Raw genomic sequence first — 19,937 nt, forward strand, 5'->3', positions numbered from 1 at the left:
CAACCAGTGTTAAGTTGCCATCAGTTTAAAATAATAGGTAATAAGAGAGTATTTGGCTGGGCACGGTAGCTCATACCTATAATCCCAACATTTTGGTAGGCTGAGGCAGGAAGATCACTTTAACCTAGGAGTTCAAAATGTTACCCATTTTGCCTGGGGAACATAGCAAAATGTTGACTCTACAAATAAAAAAATTAGGTGGATGTGGTGGCACGTGCCTGTAGTCCCAGCTCCTCAGGAGGCTGAGGCAGAGAATCACTTGAACCCAGGAGGCAAAGGCTGCAGTGAGCTGAGATTGTGCCACTGTTGTCTAGCCTGGGTGACGGATGGAGACTTTGTCTCAAAAAAAAAAAAAAAAAAAAAAAAAAATCATGTCATTATGACAAAGTGGAATTTCTTCCAGGGATGCAAGGATGGTTCAACATACACAAATCAATTAATGTGATACATCATATCAACAGAATTAAAGACAAAAGCCGTACGATCATTTCAATTGATGCTGAAAAAGCATTTGGTAAAATTCAACACCACTTTATAATAAAAACCCTAGCCGGGCGCAGTGGCTCACGCCTGTAATCCCAGCACTTTGGGAGGCTGAGGCAGGTGGATCATGAGGTCAAGAGATCGAGACCATCCTGGCCAACATGATGAAACCCTGTCTCAAAAAAACACAAAAAACAAACAAAAAAAACCCCCTAAAACTGCATATAGAGGAAACATACCTCAACATCACAAAAGCCGTATATGACACACCCACTGCTAATATCATACTGAGTGGGGAAAACCTGAAAGGCTTTCCTTTAAGATATGGAACACAACAAGGCTGCCCACTGTTACTCAACATAGTACTGGAAGCCATAGCTAGAACAATTAGACCGGAGAAAGAAACAAAGGGCATCCAAATTGGAAAGGAAGAAGTAAAAATTCTTCTTTGCAGATGACAGGATCTTATATTTGGAAAAACAGACTCCACCGAAAAACTATTAGAACTAGTAAACAGCGGGGGGGGGGGGGGGGGGGCGGGGGCGAGCGCAGTGGCTCACACCTGTAATCCCAGTACTTTGGGAGGCCGAGGTGGGTGGATCACAAGGTCAGGAGTTTGAGACCAGCCTGACCAACATGGTGAAACCCCGTTTCTACTAAAAATACAAAAAATTAGCTGGGCATGATGGCGTGTGCCTGTAATCCTAGCTACTCAGGAAACTGAGGCAGGAGAATCACTTGAACCCAAGAGGCAGAGGTTGCGGTGAGCCGAGATCCCGCCACTGTACTTCAGCCTGGGTGACAGAACAAGACTCAGTCTCAAAAAAAAAAAAAAGAAAAAAAAATTTAAAAATTAAAAATTAAGAACTAATAAATGGGACAGTCATACCAAGCACCTTAATTCATTCTAATGGTGAAAATAATGGACACATATCCCTAGGGAGTGCAGGTCATCTTACTTATAACATATAGACAGAATGAAAAACTACTTTTTTTTTTTTTAGCCATATGACTATTCCTTTTTTTTTTTTTTTTTTTTTTTTTTTTTTGAGATGGAGTCTAGCTCTGTCACCCAGGCTGGAGTGCAGTGGCTCAGTCTTGGCTCAGTGCAACCTCTGCCTCCCTAGGTCAAGCAATTCTCCTGCCTCAGCCTCCCAAGTAGCTGGGACTACAGACATGCACCCCCATGCCTGGTTAATCTTTTTTATTTTTATTTTTTGGTATTTTTATTACAGATGAAGTTTTGCCATGTGGGCCAGGTTGGTCTTGAACTCCTGGCCTCAAATGATCTGCCCATCTCCGTCTCCTAAGGTGCTGGGATTACAGTGTGAGCCACCAAGCCAGGCCAGTCAATAATAATTTAATTATATATTTTAAAAGAACTGAAAGAATATAACTGGATTATTTGTAAGACAAAGGATAAATGCTTGAGGAGATGGATACCCCATTTACCCTGATGTGATTATAATGAGTTGCATGCCTATATCAAAAGTATCACATGTACCCCATAATATATGCCTATTATGTACCTACAAAAACTAAAAATGAGAAATTTAAAAACAAACAAACCAACAAACAAAAAACCTAGTGTGATACTGACCTAAGGGTAGGTAGATAAAAAAATGGAGTCGAATAGAGAACCCAAAAGTAAACCCTCACACATACGGTTAATTGATTTTCAACAAGGTTGTTTAGGCCATTCAATGTGGAAAGGATTCGTATTTTTGACAAATGGTGGCGGTCCGGGGCGGTGGGGTGGGAAATGCAAAATAATGAGGTTAGACCTTTTCTGTACCCCACATAGAAAGCTTAACTCACATACAAAAATTAACTGGATAAAATGGATTAAAGATCTAAACTTAAGTACAAAAACCGTAAAAATCCTAGAAGAAAACATAGGGGAAATTTCATTATATTGTATTTGGCAATAATTTTTTAGACATGATGCCAAAAGCACAGGTAACAAAAGTAAAAATAGATAAATGAGACTTCATCAAAATAAAAAGTTTTGTGCTTCGAGGAATATCGGCCACAAAGTGCAAAGACAACTCACAGAATGGGAGAAAGTATTTGCAAATCCTACATCTGATAATGTACTTGTACCTAATAAATAACTCTGGCTGGGTGTCGTGGCTCACACCTGTAATCTTACCAGTCTGGGGGGCCAAGACAGATCACTTGAGGTCAGAAGTTTGAGACCAGCCTGGCCAACATAGTGAAACCTTGTCTCTACTAAAAATACAAAAATTAGCCAGGTGTGGTGGCGGGCACCTGTAATCCCAGCTACTTGGGAGACAGGAGAATCACTTGAACCTAGGAGGCAGAGGTTGCAGTGAGCCAAGATTGCACCACTGCACTCCAGGCTGGGTGATCAAATGAGACTCTGTCTCAAAAAAAAAGAATTCTGATACATGCTACAACATGGATGAACCTTGAAAACATTGTGCTAAGTGAACGTGGCCAGACATAAACGATAGTCACATATTATATGATTCCATTCATAGGAAATGTCCAGAATAGGCAAATCTACAGGTAGATTAGGGACTGCAAGGGGCTGGGTGGACAGGGGAATAGAGAATCACTGCCTAACGGGTTCAGGGGTTTCCTTTGGGGTGATGAGAATGTTTTGGAGCTAGATCAAGGTGATGCTTGCTAACATTGTGAATGTACTTAATGCCACTGAATTGTACACTCAAAACTGGTTAGAATGCTAAATTTTATGTTGTATGTATTTTACTGCAATTTCTTTTTAAAAACTGAGCTTATTACTTTTTCTGTTTTTTCCTTTTGAGTCAGGGTCTTGCACTGTCACCCAAGCTGGAGTGCAGTAGCGTGATCATGACTCACTGCAGCCTCGACCTCCTGGGCCCAGGTGGTTCTCCCACCTCAGCTTCCCAGGTAGCTGGGACTACAGGCCTGCACCACCACGCCTGGCTAATTGTTTCGAATTTTAGTGGAGATGAGATTTTGGTATGTTGCTCAGGCTGTTCTGGAACTCCTGGGCTCAGGTGATTCACACGCCTCAGCCTCCCATAATTGGATTATGGCATGAGCCACTGCACCAGGCCCACTTTTTCTAAATATAAACTCCTCTTACTGTGTCTTATCTCAGGTAACAGTGTGATCATCTACCAGTCTCCCAAGCAAGAAACCTGTGAGTCAGCCTGGACTCCACCCTCTGCCCTAATCCCACGCAATCTGTGCATCACACAGTCTTCCTGAAGCCTTCCCCGCCTCTCCATTCCTGCTGCCATTGCTTCCTTCAGGCTTTCTTTGTCTCTCATCAGGACTCAGCAGGTCTCCTCGCTGCCTCCACTTTCTCTTCCATTCAATGCATCCTCCACAACGCCTGCTGAGTTTGTTTCCGAAAAGAGCACCCTCAAGACTCAGCTGCTCTGCCTGAAGACCTTTGCTGCCTCCAACAGAAAGTTCCACCTTTTGAAACAGATATGATCCTCCAGCCAGGTGCAATGGCTTGTGCCGGTAATTCCAGCACTTTGGGAGGCTGGGGCAGGCGGATCACATGGTCAGGAGATCCAGACCCGCCTGGCTAAGACGGTGAAACCCTGTCTCTACTAAAAACACAAAAAATTAGCCGGGTGTGGTGGCACATGCCTGTAGTCCTAGCTACTAGGGAGGCTGAGGCATGAGAATCACTTGAACCTGGGAGGCAAAGGTTTCAGTGAGCAGAGATTGTGCCACTGCACTCCAGCCTGGGTGATAGAGCAAGACTGTCTCAAAAAATTAATAATAATAATAATACATTAATTTTGAGACAGAATCTTGCTCTGTCACCCAGACTGGAGTGCAGTGGTGTAATCACAGTTCACTGCAGCCTCAAGCTCCTAGGCTTAAGCGATCCTCCCGCCTCAGCCTCCCAAGTTGCTGGGACTACAGGCACACACCACCAAGCCCAGCTCGTTTTTGTATTTTTAGCAGAGACAGGGTTTTGCCATGTTGGCCAGGCTGGTCTTGAACTCCTGACCCTGAGTGATCTGCCCGCCTCAGCCTCCCAAAGTGCTGGGATTACAGGTGTGAGCCACTATGCCTGGCCTATTATTTTTAAAAGATCCTTCAAAACCTGTCCTTAACCCTCCTTTCCAGCATCATCTCTCATTTTTCACTCCAGTCACATAAATGTCTCACAATTCTACCTACTCCATACCTCCATATTTTTGGCTGGTACAGTTCTCTCTTTGGGGAACTTTCTCCCTTCTTTCTGCCTTGTACACATTTTCTCTTTCTTCAAGACCAGTCTCAAAGATCACAGCCTCTGTAATGCCTTCCCCCACTCTCAGGATTGAGCTCTCATTCCCACTGAACCTCGGTAAGTCTCCACCCCATACAGTGCAAAGCACCCTGCATGTTAACTCTCTTGTAGAAAAACCATCTCCTTTGTTTTTTATAGAAAAAACCATCTCCTTTGTTTTTTCTAGAAAATCAACCATCTCTTTTGTTGATTTATAGACAGACTCTCTCTCTGTCACTCAGGCTGGAGTGCAGTGGTGCAATCATCGCTCACTGCAGCCTCCACCTCCTGGGCTCAAGTAATCCTCCCGCCTCAGCCTCCCAAGTAGCTGGGACTACAGGCATGTGCCACCACACTTGGCTAATCTTTTTTTGTTTTTGTTTTTGTTTTTTTTGAGACGGAGTTTCGCTCTTGTTACCCAGGCTGGAGTGCAATGGCGCGATCTCGGCTCACCGCAACCTCCGCCTCCTGGGCTCAGGCAATTCTCCTGTCTCGGCCTCCTGAGTAGCTGGGATTACAGGCAAGCGCCACCATGCCCAGCTAATTTTTTGTATTTTTAGTAGAGACGGGGTTTCACTATGTTGACCAGGATGGTCTCGATCTCTTGACCTCGTGATCCACCCGCCTCGGCCTCCCAAAGTGCTGGGATTACAGGCTTGAGCCACCGCGCCCGGCGGCTAATCTTTTAATGTTTTGTAGAGATGGGGTTGTTGCCCAGGCTGGTCTCAAACTCCTGCCCTCAAGTGATTCTCCCACTTCAGCCTCCCAAAGGGCTGGGCCAGGTGCTGTGGTACCATGCTAGATGGTATGTCACAGGTTGCCAGCGATTCCTGGTAGTGACTATATTCAGAATGGCAGTTATGAGTAATCAGTTTCTTCTGCAGCAAGGCCCACTGTGATGTTACAAGCACAGGGCACAGCAAGATAGTCCTGACTCCAGGGGCCAGCACCTGTCAGGGATTCTAGGATGCCAGGGCTAGCTGCAGTCCTAGGGCAACTGTATCATCAGACAGGCCAACCGAGGCCTTGGCCCACAGAGCAGAGAAGAAGAAAGTCAGGGGTCTGGTAGGCAACAGGGTTTTCAGGACTCATCTCAGGCAGTTAGAGGAAGGCAATGGCCCTGGGCATTTTGGAGAACAGAGTGAAGCACATATTGTGTGGGAAATGTCAGGGATGCAGAAAGGGAGGTGAATTAGTGGGGTGTGAACTCCATCGTTTAGCCTAAAGCTTTTCCTGGTCTTTCCGTCTTCACAGGCCAAAGCAGCCATCATACAATTGCGTCCTTTGCTGCTATTATTCCCGGTCTCGAAGGGTCCTTAAAGATATTCCAGCCAACGCCCTGGGTGATGGTGGTATTCCCTCTAGACTTTAGGCTCAATCCACATACTCCCAGAACTAGGAAAGCCCTCAGAGACCTGCGGAGCTGGTATCCAGGGCCTACTCCTGCCTTCTCTGGGAAATTCTCCCCACTACCACCTTTCTTTGCCTGGTCCAAGCCCTAGCTCCCAGAAAAACGTCCATACCTGGGACATCTCCACTTCCTCCTCCTCCAGAGCCAACTTCAAGTCACGAGGTGGCACGAGGCCGAGAAGCTCAGAAAGTCCCCCAGATTCATCTGTGGTCAAGCCAGCTTCATTCAAATGGACTTTGTTCCCTGAGGATTTGTTCATGGAGGAGTAATTGTGTACTTGATCGCAGTTCCCATGGCTACTGGCTCACAGCGGGAAGGGAATGGGCATACATCCACATCCTCCTGCAAAATTGGGATTTGACCTCATTTATAACCAAACATGCAGCAGGCAACCTTGCAAATAACACAGCACGAAGACAGTCTAGAGAGTTCTGAATGACTTAGTAGAAAAGAATATTAAATAAAATACAGTACATGTGAAAGGATGTGTTCTCTTTCTGGTTCAACTTAGGTGCATAATAGCTGTTCATAGCAGTATTAACCTTGACATCCAGAAGGGAGACCATTCAACTGAAAGGCTGCAAATTGGCAACCCTCAGCTGGAATCTCACCCATAGACCTATTTCTCTGATTTCAGAGTACTGTGGTTTGAATGAGTCCCCCAAAGCTCATGCATTGGAGAGTTAATCCCTGAGGTAACACTGTTGAGAGGTGGGATCGTTAAGAGGCGATTAGGTCAATGGATTAATGCCATTATTGCATGAATGGGTTTGTTATAAAAGCAAGTTCAGCCCCCTCTTCCTCTCTCTCGTGCTCTCTTGGCATGTGATGATGTCTCACCAAAGGCAGCTCTGGTGTCTTAGACTTCAGAGCCTCCAGAACTGAAAGCCAAATAAATGTCTATTGTTTCTAAATTACGCAGACTGTGATATTCTGTGATAGCAACATGAAATGGATGCAGGGTGTTTAGAACTTGTTTTGAGTCAACTTTTTAAGAATCAATATCTTTCACTGAAAAAAAAAATCCAGGCCGGGTGCAGTGGTTCATGCCTGTAATCCCAGCACTTTGGGAGGCCAAGGTGGGTGGATCACGTGAGGCTGGGAGTTCAAGACCAGCCTGGGCAACATGGTGAAACCCTGACTCTACTAAAAATACAAAAATAACCAGGCATGGTGGCGGGTGCCTGTAATCCTAGCTACTCAGGAGGCTGAGGCAAAAGAATCACTTGAACCCGAGAGGCGGAGGTTGCAGTGAGCTGAGATCATGCCACTGCACTCCAGCCTGGGTGACAGAGGGAGACCTGGCATCCAAAACAAACAAACAAGCAAACAGAAATCCAGATTCCAGTGTCAATGTCCTTCTGTTAAGGGCCACCAAGAATACACCTAAAAGAAAGTTTTAAAACAAAGTTGGGAGGCTGGGTGTGGTGGCTTATGAATGTAATCCCAGCACTTTGGGAGGCTAAGGTGGGAGGATTGCTTGAACCTGAGGTTTGAGACTAGCCTGGGCAACATGGTGAAACCCCATCTCTACAAAAAAATACAAAAAATTAGCTGGCATGGTGGCTTGTGCCTGTAGTCCTAGCTACTCAAGGGGGCTGAGGTGGGAGAATCACCTGAGCCTGGGAAGTTGAGACTGCAGTAAGTCATGATTGCACCACTGTACACCAACCTGGCCAAGAGTATTATACCCTGCCTCAGAAACAAAACAAAACAAACAAAAACAGGTAACTGACACAATAATAAAACTTGTTTGTTGATCTTGGATTCACATTTCCCAAATGAAAAGACATATGTCACCTCTTGCAGAATACAACAGAACAAGATTAGTTATTTGATTATTCAGTATCTTTTTTCTTTTCTTCCTTTTTTCTTCTGCCTTTTTTTTTGGTGGGGGGGCAGGAGGAGAGTGGGCAATGGGTTCATCTCACTCTGTCGCCCAGTTTGGAGTGCAGTGGTGATCATAGCTCTCTGTAGCTTCAACCTCCTGGGCTCAAGCAATTTTCTCCCATCTCAGCCTCCTGAGTAGTTAGAACTACAGGCACACATCACCACATCTAACCCATTAAAAAAATTTTTTTTTGAGAGACAGGGTCTTGCTGTATTGCCTGGGCTGGTCTTGAACTCCTGGCCTCAAGCAATTTTCCTGCCTCAGCCTCCCAAAGTGCTGGGATCACAGATGTGAGTCACCACACCTGACCCTTATCCTTTTTTTTTTCAATTTAATTTAATTTTAGATAAAAGGGTTACCAGGGCATGTTGTATGATGCTAAGGATTGGGCTTCTGTTGATCACTTCGACCAAGTAGAAAACAATAGGCAGTTTTTCAGCCCTTTCTCCTCCCTCCCTCCCCTCTGCAGTCCCCAGCATCTATTGTTCTCATCTTTATGTCCGTGTGTACCCAACGTTCAGCTCCTACTTGCAAGTGAGAACATATGATGTTAGGGTTTCTGTTTCTGTGTTAATTCACTTAGGATAATGGCCTCCAGCTGCATCCATGTTGCTCCAAAGGACATGGTTTCCTTCATTTCTATGGCTGTGTGTTATCTGTTTTCCTACCATTTGTTCTGTTATTCTTATTGCCTTTAATGTTATTGTCTTTAATGTCCTCTTTAACTAAGGTTTTCTTTGCCTGATCTTCCTTATCTTCATCCTGTTACCTTTGACTCTCTATTGTCTTTTGTTACTCAAGAAAAAATTTGGCTCATGCCTCTAATCCCAACACTTTAGGAGGTCAAGGTGGGCCGATCACCTGAGGTCAGGAGTTCAAGACCATCCTGGCCAACATGATGAAACCCCGTCTTTACTAAAAATACAAAAACTAGCCAGGCATGGTGGCCGGTACCTGTAATCCCTGCTACTCAGGAGGCTGAGGCATAAGAATCTCTTGAACCTGGGAGGTAGAAGTTGCAGTGAACCAAGATGGTCCCGGCTGTTCTCATGATAGTGAATAAGTCTCACGAGATCTGATGGTTTTATAAAGGCCAGTTCCCCTGCACAAGCTCTTTTGTCTGCCACCATGTAACACGTGTCTTGGCTCCTCCTTCACCTTCCGCCATGATCATGAGGCCTCCCCAGCCATGTGGAACTTTGAGTTTATTAAACCTCTTTTTTCTTTTTTTTGAGATGGAGTTTTGCTCTTGTTACCCAGGCTGGAGTGCAATGGCGCGATCTTGGCTCACCGAAACCTCCTCCTCCTGGGTTCAGGCAATTCTCCTGCCTCAGCCTCCTGAGTAGCTGGGATTACAGGCACGCACCACCATGCCCAGCTGATTTTTTGTATTTTTAGTAGAGGCGGGGTTTCACCATGTTGACTAGGATGGTCTCGATCTCTTGACCTCGTGATCCGCCCACCTCGGCCTCCCAAAGTGCTGGGATTACAGGCTTAAGCCACTGCGCCTGGCCCCTCTCTTTTTCTTTATAAATTACCCAGTCTTGCATAATTCATCATAGCAGTATAAAAATGGACTAATACACCCATAACAATTTAAAATAAAAAAGAACTAAAGAATTTGTTAAGGTGCAGCAGAAAAAATAATTTTTTTGTTCTTTTTTTCCCCCTTTGACTTTTAACAGCAAAAATAATAATTTTTAAAAATGCCAGCTGGACACGGTGGCTCAAGCCTGTAATCCCAGCACTTTGGGAGGCTGAGGCGGGTGGATCACAAGGTCAAGAGATCGAGACCATCCTGGTCAACATAGTGAAACCCCATCTCTAATAAAAATACAAAAAATTAGCTGGGCATGGTGGCACATGCCTGTAATCCCAGCTACTCAGGAGGCTGAGGCAAGAGAATTGCCTGAGCCCAGGAGGCGGAGGTTGTGGTGAGCCAAGATCGCACCATTGCACTCCAGCCTGGGTAACAAGAGCGAAACTCCGTCTCAAAAAAAAAAAAAAAAAAAATGCCACCTAACGCTAATCATCTCCACATGAGCAGTTTATCTCTCCAGTGAATTATGCTTCACAGTAAAAAGTGATATCTTGTGGTTCTTATGTGTTCTTCATTCCGTTTAATGCAATACCGTAAGCCTTGTATAACACCATGGGACCCATGTGAAGTGCCACTAGTAACGCTGGAAGTGCTTCCAAGAAGCAGGGAAAAGTCATGACATTACAAGAAAAAGTTGAACTGCTTGATATGTAATGTGGATTGAGGTCTGCAGCTGTGGCTGCCCACCATTTCAGACAGATGATTTTCATCTTATAAACATACGGTGTAAACTTATGGTATTCATAATACAGTACAGTTCTGTAAATATATTTTCTCTTCCTATGATTTTCCTAATAACATTTTCCTTTCTCTAGTTTACTTTGTAATAAGACTAAATATGTAATATATATAACATGCAGAATGCCAGGCGAGGTGGCTCATGCCTGCAGTCTCAGCACTTTGGGAGGCTGAGGAGGGCAGATCATGAGGTCAGGAGTTTGACAACAGCCTGGCCAATATGGTGAAACCCTGTCTCTACTAAAAATACAAACATTAGTCGGGTGTGGTGGCATGCGCATGTAGTCCCAGCTACTCAGGAGGCTGAGGCAGAAGAAGAATCTCTTGAACCTGGGAGGCGGAGATTGCAGTGAGCCAAAATCAAGCCACTGCACTCTAGGCTGGGTGACAGAGTGAGATGCCATCTCAAAAAAATAAATAAATAAAAATAACAGGCAGAATATGTGTTAACTGACTGTTTGTGTTATCGGTCAGGCTTCTGATTAACATCAGGCTATTAGTAGTTAAGTTTGGGGACAGTCAAAAGTTACATGAGGCCAAGGCCAGGCACAGTGGCTCCTGCCTGTAATCCCAGCACTTTGAAAGAGGTGGGCAGATCACCTGAAGTCAGGAGTTCAAGACTAGCCTTGCCAACCTGGCGAAACCCCATCTCTACTAAAAATACAAAAATTAGCCAGATGTGGTGATGTGCACCTGTAATCCCAGCTATTCAGGAGGCTGGAGCAGGAGAATCACTTCAACCTAGGAGGTGGAGGTTGCAGTGAGCTGAGACAGAGCCATTGCACTCCAGCCTGGGCGACAGAGCAAGACTCAGTCAAAAAAAAAAAAAAAAAAAAAGTTATATGAGGCTGGGTGTGGTGGCTCATACATATAATCCTAGTACTTTGAAAGGCTGAGGTGGGAGGACTGCTTAAGGCCAGGAGTACAAGACCAGCCCAGGCAACATCTTAAGACCCTATCTCTACCAAAAAAAGAGAGTTATACATGGATTTTCAACTGTGTTAGGCTTGGCATCCCTAACCCCCACAATGTTCAAGAGTCAACTGCAGGAAGACTTGAACATTGAAATTACTCAGGCTCATGGGCTGAAGAACAGATATTGTGTTAGTAGGCATCAAAACAATATTAATTTCCTTGTACATCTCCATCAGAGCTCTTGAGTGACCAGAAAAACTGTCTTAATGTTTTGAAAAGAATCTCTTTCTGAGCAGTAGGTCTCAACAGTAGACTTAAAATATTCCATGAACCATGCCATAAACAGACATGTGGCCATTCAGGCTTTCTTGTTCCATTAATAGGGCACAGGCAGAATGGATTTAGCATAATTCTTCAGGGCCCTAGGATTTTCAGAATGGTTAATGGGCATTGGCTTCAACTTAAAGTCACAAGCTGCATTAGTCCCTAACAAGAGAGTCAACCTGTCCTTCAAAGCTTTGAAGCCAGGCATTGACTTTTCCTCTCTAGCTATGAAAGTCTTAGATGGCATCTTCTTCCAATAGAAGGCTGTTTTGTCTACATTGGAAATCTGTTGTTTTGTAAGCCAGTTTCATCAGTTATCTTAGCTAGATCTTCTGGATAACTTGCTGCAGCTTCTACACAGCACTTGCTGCTTCATCTGGCACTTTTATGTTCTGCAGATGGCTTATTTCCTTAAACCTCATGAACTAGCCTCTGCTAACTTCAAATTTTTCTTCTGCAACTTCCTCATCCCTGTAAGTCTTCATAGTAATGAAAAGATTTAGGGCTGTTGTGGCTGTTTTGGTCTTTTCAGACCACTAAAACTTTCTCCATATCAGCAATAAGGCTGTTTCACTTTCCTCTTTTTTTTTTTTTTTTTGAGATGGAATTTCCCTCTGTCACCCAGGCTGGAGTGCAGTGTCGCAAATTCAAGTGATTCTCCAGTCTCAGCCTCCTGAGTAGCTGGGATTACAGATGTGTACCACAATGTCCCACTACTTTGTGTATTTTTAGTAGAGATGGGTTTCCACCACGTTGACCAGGCTGGTCTTGAACTCCTGACCTCAGGTGATCCACACACCTCAGCCTCCCAAAGTGCTGTGATTACAGGCATGAGCCACCACACTCGTCCACTTTTTTATTATTCATGTCTTCACTGGAGTAGCGCTTTTAACTTCCTTCAAAAACTTTTCCACTGGATTCATAAGTTGGCTAACTGGTACAAGCAGGCTATCTTGGCTTTTGACATGCCTTTTTCACTTTTTTTTTTTTTTCATCTTGGATGTGGACAAATCTCTTTTTAATTGCAAAAGACTTCATTTATAGCACATTCAATAATGAACCAACAGGAGAGTTGCTGACTTTGGAACAGATGAATGTATAAAAATCCCTTGCAGTTAAGGTAGTCAAGATAACAAGCGCATATAAGGAAAACAACTTTCAATTTTCTGAAAACGTTTACATTTTAAAAGGTCACTAGGTATACTTGGAAGTTCAAAGCAGTAGAATGTACCTTGGAGGGAAAGGAGGAGGAAAACCCTTTTCCATGTTGTCAGGCAAATGTGTATGAAATATATCCCAATTCCGCTTGGTAAAGTCAGCTGGACGACCTCCTTGAACCAGGCTGGGGCAGAACATTTCTAGCTTTGGACTTAAAGTAAGAGCCCATTGTAAGCTTATTAATCGGCCTAACTTCAGTATCATTGCATCTCAGGGAATAAGGAGGCCTGAAGAAAGAGAGAGAGACAAGGGAACAGCTGGTTGGCAGAGCAGTCAGACCACACAACATTTATCAATTAAGTTTGCTATCTTAGGCCAGGTGCAGTGCTCATGCCTGTAATCCCAGCATTTTGGGAGGCTGAGGCAGGCAGATCACCTGAGGCTAGGAGTTTGATGCCAGCCTGGCCAACATGGTGAAACCCTGACTCTACTAAAAATACAAAAATTAGCTGGGCATGGCAGTGCATGCCTGTAGTCCCATCTACTCAGGAGGCTGAGGCAGGAGAATCACTTGAACCTGGGAAGCAGAGAGGTTGCAGTGAGCCGAGAGATCATGCCACTGCACTCCAGCCTTGGTGACAGAGCAAGACTCTGTCTCAAAAGAAAGAAAGAAAGAAAGAAAGTTTGCTATCTTATATGGGTGATGTTTACAGTGTCCCAAAACTACGGTGGTAACATCAAAGATCACCGATCACAGGTCACCATAAGAGATAAAATAATAATGAAAAAGTTTGAAATATTGTGAGAATTACCAAAATGTCACACTGAGACATTAAGGGAGCACATACAGTTGGAAAAATGACACTGATAAACTTGCTCAACACAGGGTTGCCACACACCTTCCATTAGTAAGAAATGCAATATTTGTGAAGGGCAATAAGGCAAGGTGTAATAAGGAGTACCTGTGTATATTTTTCATTTAACTTAAACAATTTATGAAAGCCATCACAATTTACTTAACTCATAAGATCAACATAAACACATTGAGAAGGCTTAAATCATGAGGGCCAGGAGCAGTGAATGGCTTACCTCTGTAATCTCAACACTCTGGGAGGCCAAGGTGGGAGAACTCCTTGAGCCCAGGAGGTCAAGATCAGCTTGGGTAACATGTGAGATTCTGTCTGTACAAAATATTTTTTAAAAATTAGCTGGGCATGGTGGTGTGCACCTGGGGTCCTGGCTACTTTGGAGGCTGAGACAGGAGGATCTCTTGAGCCCAGAAGGTTGAGGCTGCAGTGAACTATGATCATGCCACTGCAGTCCAGCTGGGGTGAGAGAGTGAAACCTTGTCTCAAAGAAAGAGAGAGAGAATTAACTCTATTCTTGTACAGATCAAAATACGCTGGCATCATTTTTACATGGGTGAATAAAAATTTAAACTGAGCCATGCCAAAACTTCTTCTTTTATCTTGGAACTAAGATGACTTTTTTTTTTTTTTTTTTTTTGAGATGGAGTTTTTGCTCTTGTTGCCCAGGCTGGGGTGCGGTGGTACAATCTCAGCTCACAGCAGCCTCCACCTCCTGCTTCAGCCTCCTTAGTAGCTGGGATTACAGGTGCCTGACCCCACACTCAGCTAATTTTTTTTTTTTTTTTTTTTTTAGTAGAGGCAGGGTTTCACCATGTAGGCCAGGATGGTCTTGAACTCCTGACCTTATGTGATCCACCCTCCTCAGTGTCCCAAAGTGCTGGGCTTACAGGCATGATAGACCTTTTCTTATAGTTGGGATACCAAAGGCTATTACATAAATAAACTTTTCAGTGATTATATATACAGATACTCTCTCTATATATATATACATATATATATATATATATATATATATATAAAATATGACTTTATGTTTCTTTTAGACATTCCTATTTCTTTTAGGACTAGCTTTCCCTAGAATGTGCACATACAACTGAACAATTTTTTGATTAGTTAATCTTTAAAGCTTTCTGAGAGAGGTGGGGAAAAAGAGAGTGAAATGGAACAGCAAGAAAATATGAGAAGAAGCTTCTTCAGACAAACAGGAAATTATCACTCCAAAAGGCTCAGGTTATACTCCCTCTGCAAGGAGAAGGAAGATAGTTGGTTTTTTTTTTTTTTTGAGACTGAGTTTTGCTCTTGCTGCCCAGGCTGGAGTGCAATGGCACAATTTCGGCTCACTGCAACCTCCACCTCCTGGACTCAGACAATTCTGCTGCCTCAACCTCCAAAGTAGCTGGACTTACAGATGTGCACCACCACACCCAGCTGATTTTTGTATTTTTAGTAGATATGGGGTTTTACCATGTTGACCAGGCTGGTCTCAAACTCCTGACCTCAAGTGATCTGCCCACCTCAGCCTCCCAAAGTGCTGGGATTATAGGTGTGAGCCACTGTGCCCGGCTGGCAGCATTTATTAATATGCAAAATAAGTAAATGAAATATTGCCTATGTTAAACAAAATAATCTCTGTTTTTAACAAACAAGGCAGACAATCTCACGAAGGTTTTTTCCCTTTGTGTTCTGAGGCACCTCCCAAATGAACAATCTTGTTACTATCAAAAGTTCCACCAAATGGCTACTGTAATTACAAACTGTCCCTGAGGAAATTGTGTCAGTTAGAGATGTATGGGTACAAGTTATTGAAATCATGAGAAAATATAAGGAAGCAGGTCTCTGGCTCAGTTTTAGTTGAGACTCGGGTCTAAAAGAATGGTGCTTGTACAATTTTGTATCTCTAGAAAGTAGCCAAACACCATCGCTGATCAGAGGCCAGAGAAAGCCTCCTGATTCTGAGCAGAAGAATTGAAACAAAGCAGTTTGCAAGGACATAGACAAAACCGAAGAAATCCTTATCAAGGTTTTGAAATAGTGTCCTGGGGTCCAGCATGGTGGCTCACACCTGTAATCCCAGCACTTTGAGAGGCCAAGGTGGGCGGATCACCTGAGGTCAGGAGTTCGAGCCTAATCTGGCCAACATGGTGAAACTAAAAATGAAAAAAATTAGCCTGTCTCTACTAAAAATGAAAAAAATTAGCCGGGTGTGGTGGCAGGCACCTGTAATCCCAGCTATGTGGGAGGCTGAGGCACGAGAATTGCTTGAACCCAGGAAGTGGAGGTTGCAGTGAGCCAAGATTGTACTATTGCACTCCAGCCTGGGCCACAAGAGTAAAACTCTGTCTGAAAAAAAAAAAAAAAAAGGCTAGGCACGGTGGCTCACACCTGTAATCCCAACACTTTGGGAGGCCAAGATGGGCAGATCACCTGAGGTCAGGAGTTCATGACCAGCCTGGCCAACATGGTGAAACCCCGTCTCTACTAAAAACACAAAAATTAGCTGGGCATGGTGGTGTGTGCCTATAATCCAGCTACTCAGGAGGCTGAGGCAGGAGAATTACTTGAATCCGGGAGGCAAAGGTTGCAGTGAACTGAGATCATACCACTGCACTCCAGCCTGGGTGACAGAGCAAGACTCCATCTCAAAAAAATAAAAAAGAAAGAAAGAAAAAGAAAAAGAAATGGTGACCTGGGCAAAGTTTATTCAAAGGACTTTAGTCTGAGAACAGCTTCTGAATTGTACAGTTTCTGGGGCTGGTTGTAGGACAGATTTACTGGCTCTTGGTTGCTGGAGTGATTTCTCCAGTTAATTCTGATAACAAATAAGACTCTGGGATGCTAACAAGTTGCACAACCCCTCAACAGTTGGCATCCCTACCTTTCTAGAGGGACAAGTTGTGTTTAGTCACCAGAGATTCAGCAATAATAGATGTGTGATACCCTTAGACATTCGAGGCTGATCATCTTTCCTATTTTTATTCTTTCTGTTTTTTTTCATTTGTTTTTGTTTTTGTTTTCTTGAGACAGAGTCTTGCTCTGTCACCCACGCTGGAGTGCAATGGCATGATTTCGGCTCACTGCAACCTCCACCTCCTGAGTTCAAGTGATTCTTCTGCCTCAGCCTCCCAAGTAGCTGGGATTACAGGTGCCTGCGACCGCGCCTGGCTAATTTTTGTATTTTTAGTAGAATCGGGGTTTCACCATGTTGGCCAGGCTGGTCTTGAAATCCTGACATCAGATGATCCACCCGCCTAGGCCTCCCAAAGTGCTGAGATTACAGGCCTGTGTCACCGAGCCCGGCCTACATCTATCCTTTTAATATCGACTTTGCCTCTTTTTTTCTTGTTTTGAGACAGACTTTTGCTCTTGTTGCCCAGGCTGGAGTGCAATGGTGCGATCTCTGCTCTCCGAATCCTCCACCTCCTGGGTTAAAACGATTCTCCTGCCTCAGCCTCTCAAGTAACTGGGATTACAGACATGCATCACCACACCTAGCTAATTTTGTATTTTTAGTAGAGATGAGTTTCTCCATGTTGGTCAGGTTGGTCTCAAACTCCCAACGTCAGGTGATCTACCCACCGCAGCCTCCCAAAGTGCTGGGATTACAGGCAGGAACCACAGTGCCCAGCCTTTCTTTTGAGACAGAAATCTTGCTCTCTCACCCAGCTGGAGTGCAACGGTGTGATCTGGGCTCACTGCAACCTCCGCCTCCTGGGTTCAAGTGATTCTTCTTCCTCAGCTTCCCAAGTAGCTGGGATTACAGGCACCTGCTGTCATGCCCAGCTAATTTTTGTATTTTTGTAGAGACAGGTTTCACCATGTTGGCCAGGCTGGTCTTGAAGTCCTGACCTCAGGTGAGCCGCCCACCTTGGCCTCCCAAAAGGCTGGGATTACAGGTGTGAGCCACCGCACCCGGCCCAACTTTGCCTCTTATAGACAAGCAACATTCAAAATACTAGACAAGAAGACATCACAGGAATGAGTGTAGAAGGACAGAAAACAATCGCACCAAGGACAAAATAAAAATCGGATCAGAAAACTAAAAATCCAGGGTGGGAACCTTATTACAGGAGTGAAAAAACTGAAAAACAAAATAAACCCAAAGTTTAGCAGGGTGTGGTGGCTCACACCTATAATCCCAGCACTTTGGGATACTGACATGAGAGGATCACATTGAGCTCAGGAGTTTGAGACCAGCCTGGGCAACATGACGAAACCTCATCTCTACGAAAATAAATAAATAAATAAATAAATAAATAAATAAATAAATAAATAAATGACATTGGTTAATTTTAGTGTCAGCTACTCAGGAGGCTGAGGCTGGAGAATCACCGGAGCTGGGAAGCAGAGGTTGCAGTGAGCTGAGATGGTACCACTACACTCCAGCCTGGGTGACAGAGTGAGACCCTGTCTCAAAATAAATAAATAAATAAACCCAATGCTTAAGGCTATCAGCAAAATATCGGAACTCCATTCATTGAGCACTTATCTCCCAGCCATCGGCAGGATGGCACCTCAGAGATATAAGTGGTTTCAGGTGTGCACATAGTGATGGGTCAAAGGTCTCAGTCCAAGGCAGTGAGGGCTTCCGCTGAGTCTTTGCTGTTCCTCCATTTCTGATAGTACCCTCCAACCGAGGACCACCAGGAAGCACCTATAGTTGAACAAGGGAGGCCAAACACCACGGACATCTCAGTAAGAGCATGTGTGAAAGGACTTACTACAAGATTGGGGCTTGTGTTAGATGAATTCCTAGGTGGGTTTAAAAAAGGGGGACGTTTGCTCTAGGTTGGATGTTATCAGGAAGTAGGAATCGTTCTTTCTGGTTATTTTCATAATTCTCATCTAGACAATGGGAGGAATGAGTCAAGCTAAAATTGTACTTGGTATAGACACCGCAGTGACTGGGTGCAGTGGCTCACACCTGTAATCTCAGCATTTTGGGAGGCTGAGTCGGACAGATCACTGGAGGTCTGAAGTTCAAGACCAGCCTGGGAAACAGGGTGAAACCTCATCTCTACTAAAAATACAGAAATTATCCAGTCATGATGGTATGCGCATGTAATCCCAGCTACTCTGGAGGCTGAGGCAGGAGAATCGCTTGAACCTGGAGGCGGAGGTTGCAGTGAGCCGAGACTGCATCACTGCACTCCAGCTTGAGTAACAGAGCAAGACTGTTTCAAAAACAAAACAAAATAAACAAAAACAACAACAAAAAGCAGCAGTAACTTATGCTGCAGGAGAGAGGGTTGTGTTTGGTGGGGGTTGTGCTTAGTCATTTTTGTGGTTTGGAGAATGTTCTTGTTTCTGTGTTGAGGCTTAATTATGGTCTTTTTCTCGATCTATCAGAGTGACCTTGTCTGATGTTTTTTGTGAAACTCTTATGCTCAACAGGACACCACCATAGCCTCGCTGTTGGTGCCAGGCCAGCTCCTAGCAACACCAAGGCTTCTGGAGTGAGGGTGCAAACCAGCTCCCAGCTGGCAGCAGGTGCTGTTCTCTTTTTCACCGCCACCGAAATCAGAACTGGCAACCCCTTTGGTAGAACATGAGCTCCCGGTCATTACAGGCTCGTTTATCTCCAGTAACGGGCCCATGTCACTCATTTACACTCCGCACTCTCTTGCATGTGCATCCCTGACACCAACCACGCCCAGAGAAAAGTCTTTCGTCTAGCATCTTCCAGTAACCTGCTGGCAGGGTTGAAGGAAAAACCCCAACTCTGTGTTTTCCCTCCAGCAACCCCCCCTTGCTAGACATTAAGGCAGATTGTTAAATCCCTGATGTATCAGCGTCTAAACTGGATGCAGATTGGGTCAGATAAAAACACTTGTCAGTGCACTTTCTTGTCAACAGTGGGTTCCTATCTTTTCTTCTTTCTTTTGGGGTTGGGTGCTAGGTCTCATGACATTAGCTGGGATTCTAAGACCTTTGTTCAGCTGCTGTGGCCACCCCTGACACACCCTCTGCTCCTCAAATACGGAGAATGTGTTGCTGCCTGACTGAAGTTTTTTTTTTTTTTTTTAAAGATGGAGTCTCACTCTGTTCCCATGCTGGAGTGAAGTGGCACTATCTTGGCTCACTGCAACCTCCACCTCCCGGGTTCAAGCAATTCTCCGGCCTCAGCCTCTGAGTAGCTGGGACTACAGGAGTGCACCACCACGCCCGGCTAATTTTTGTATTTTTTAGTAGAAACGGGATTTCATCATATTCGACAGGTTGGTCTCGAACTCCTGCCCTCATGATCCACCCGCCTTGGCCTCCCAAAGTGCTGGGATTACAACCATGAGTCACCGCACCCT

Source organism: Saimiri boliviensis, chromosome 12 (genome assembly GCF_048565385.1).
Source record: "Saimiri boliviensis isolate mSaiBol1 chromosome 12, mSaiBol1.pri, whole genome shotgun sequence".
Taxonomy (NCBI): Eukaryota; Metazoa; Chordata; class Mammalia; order Primates; family Cebidae; genus Saimiri; species Saimiri boliviensis.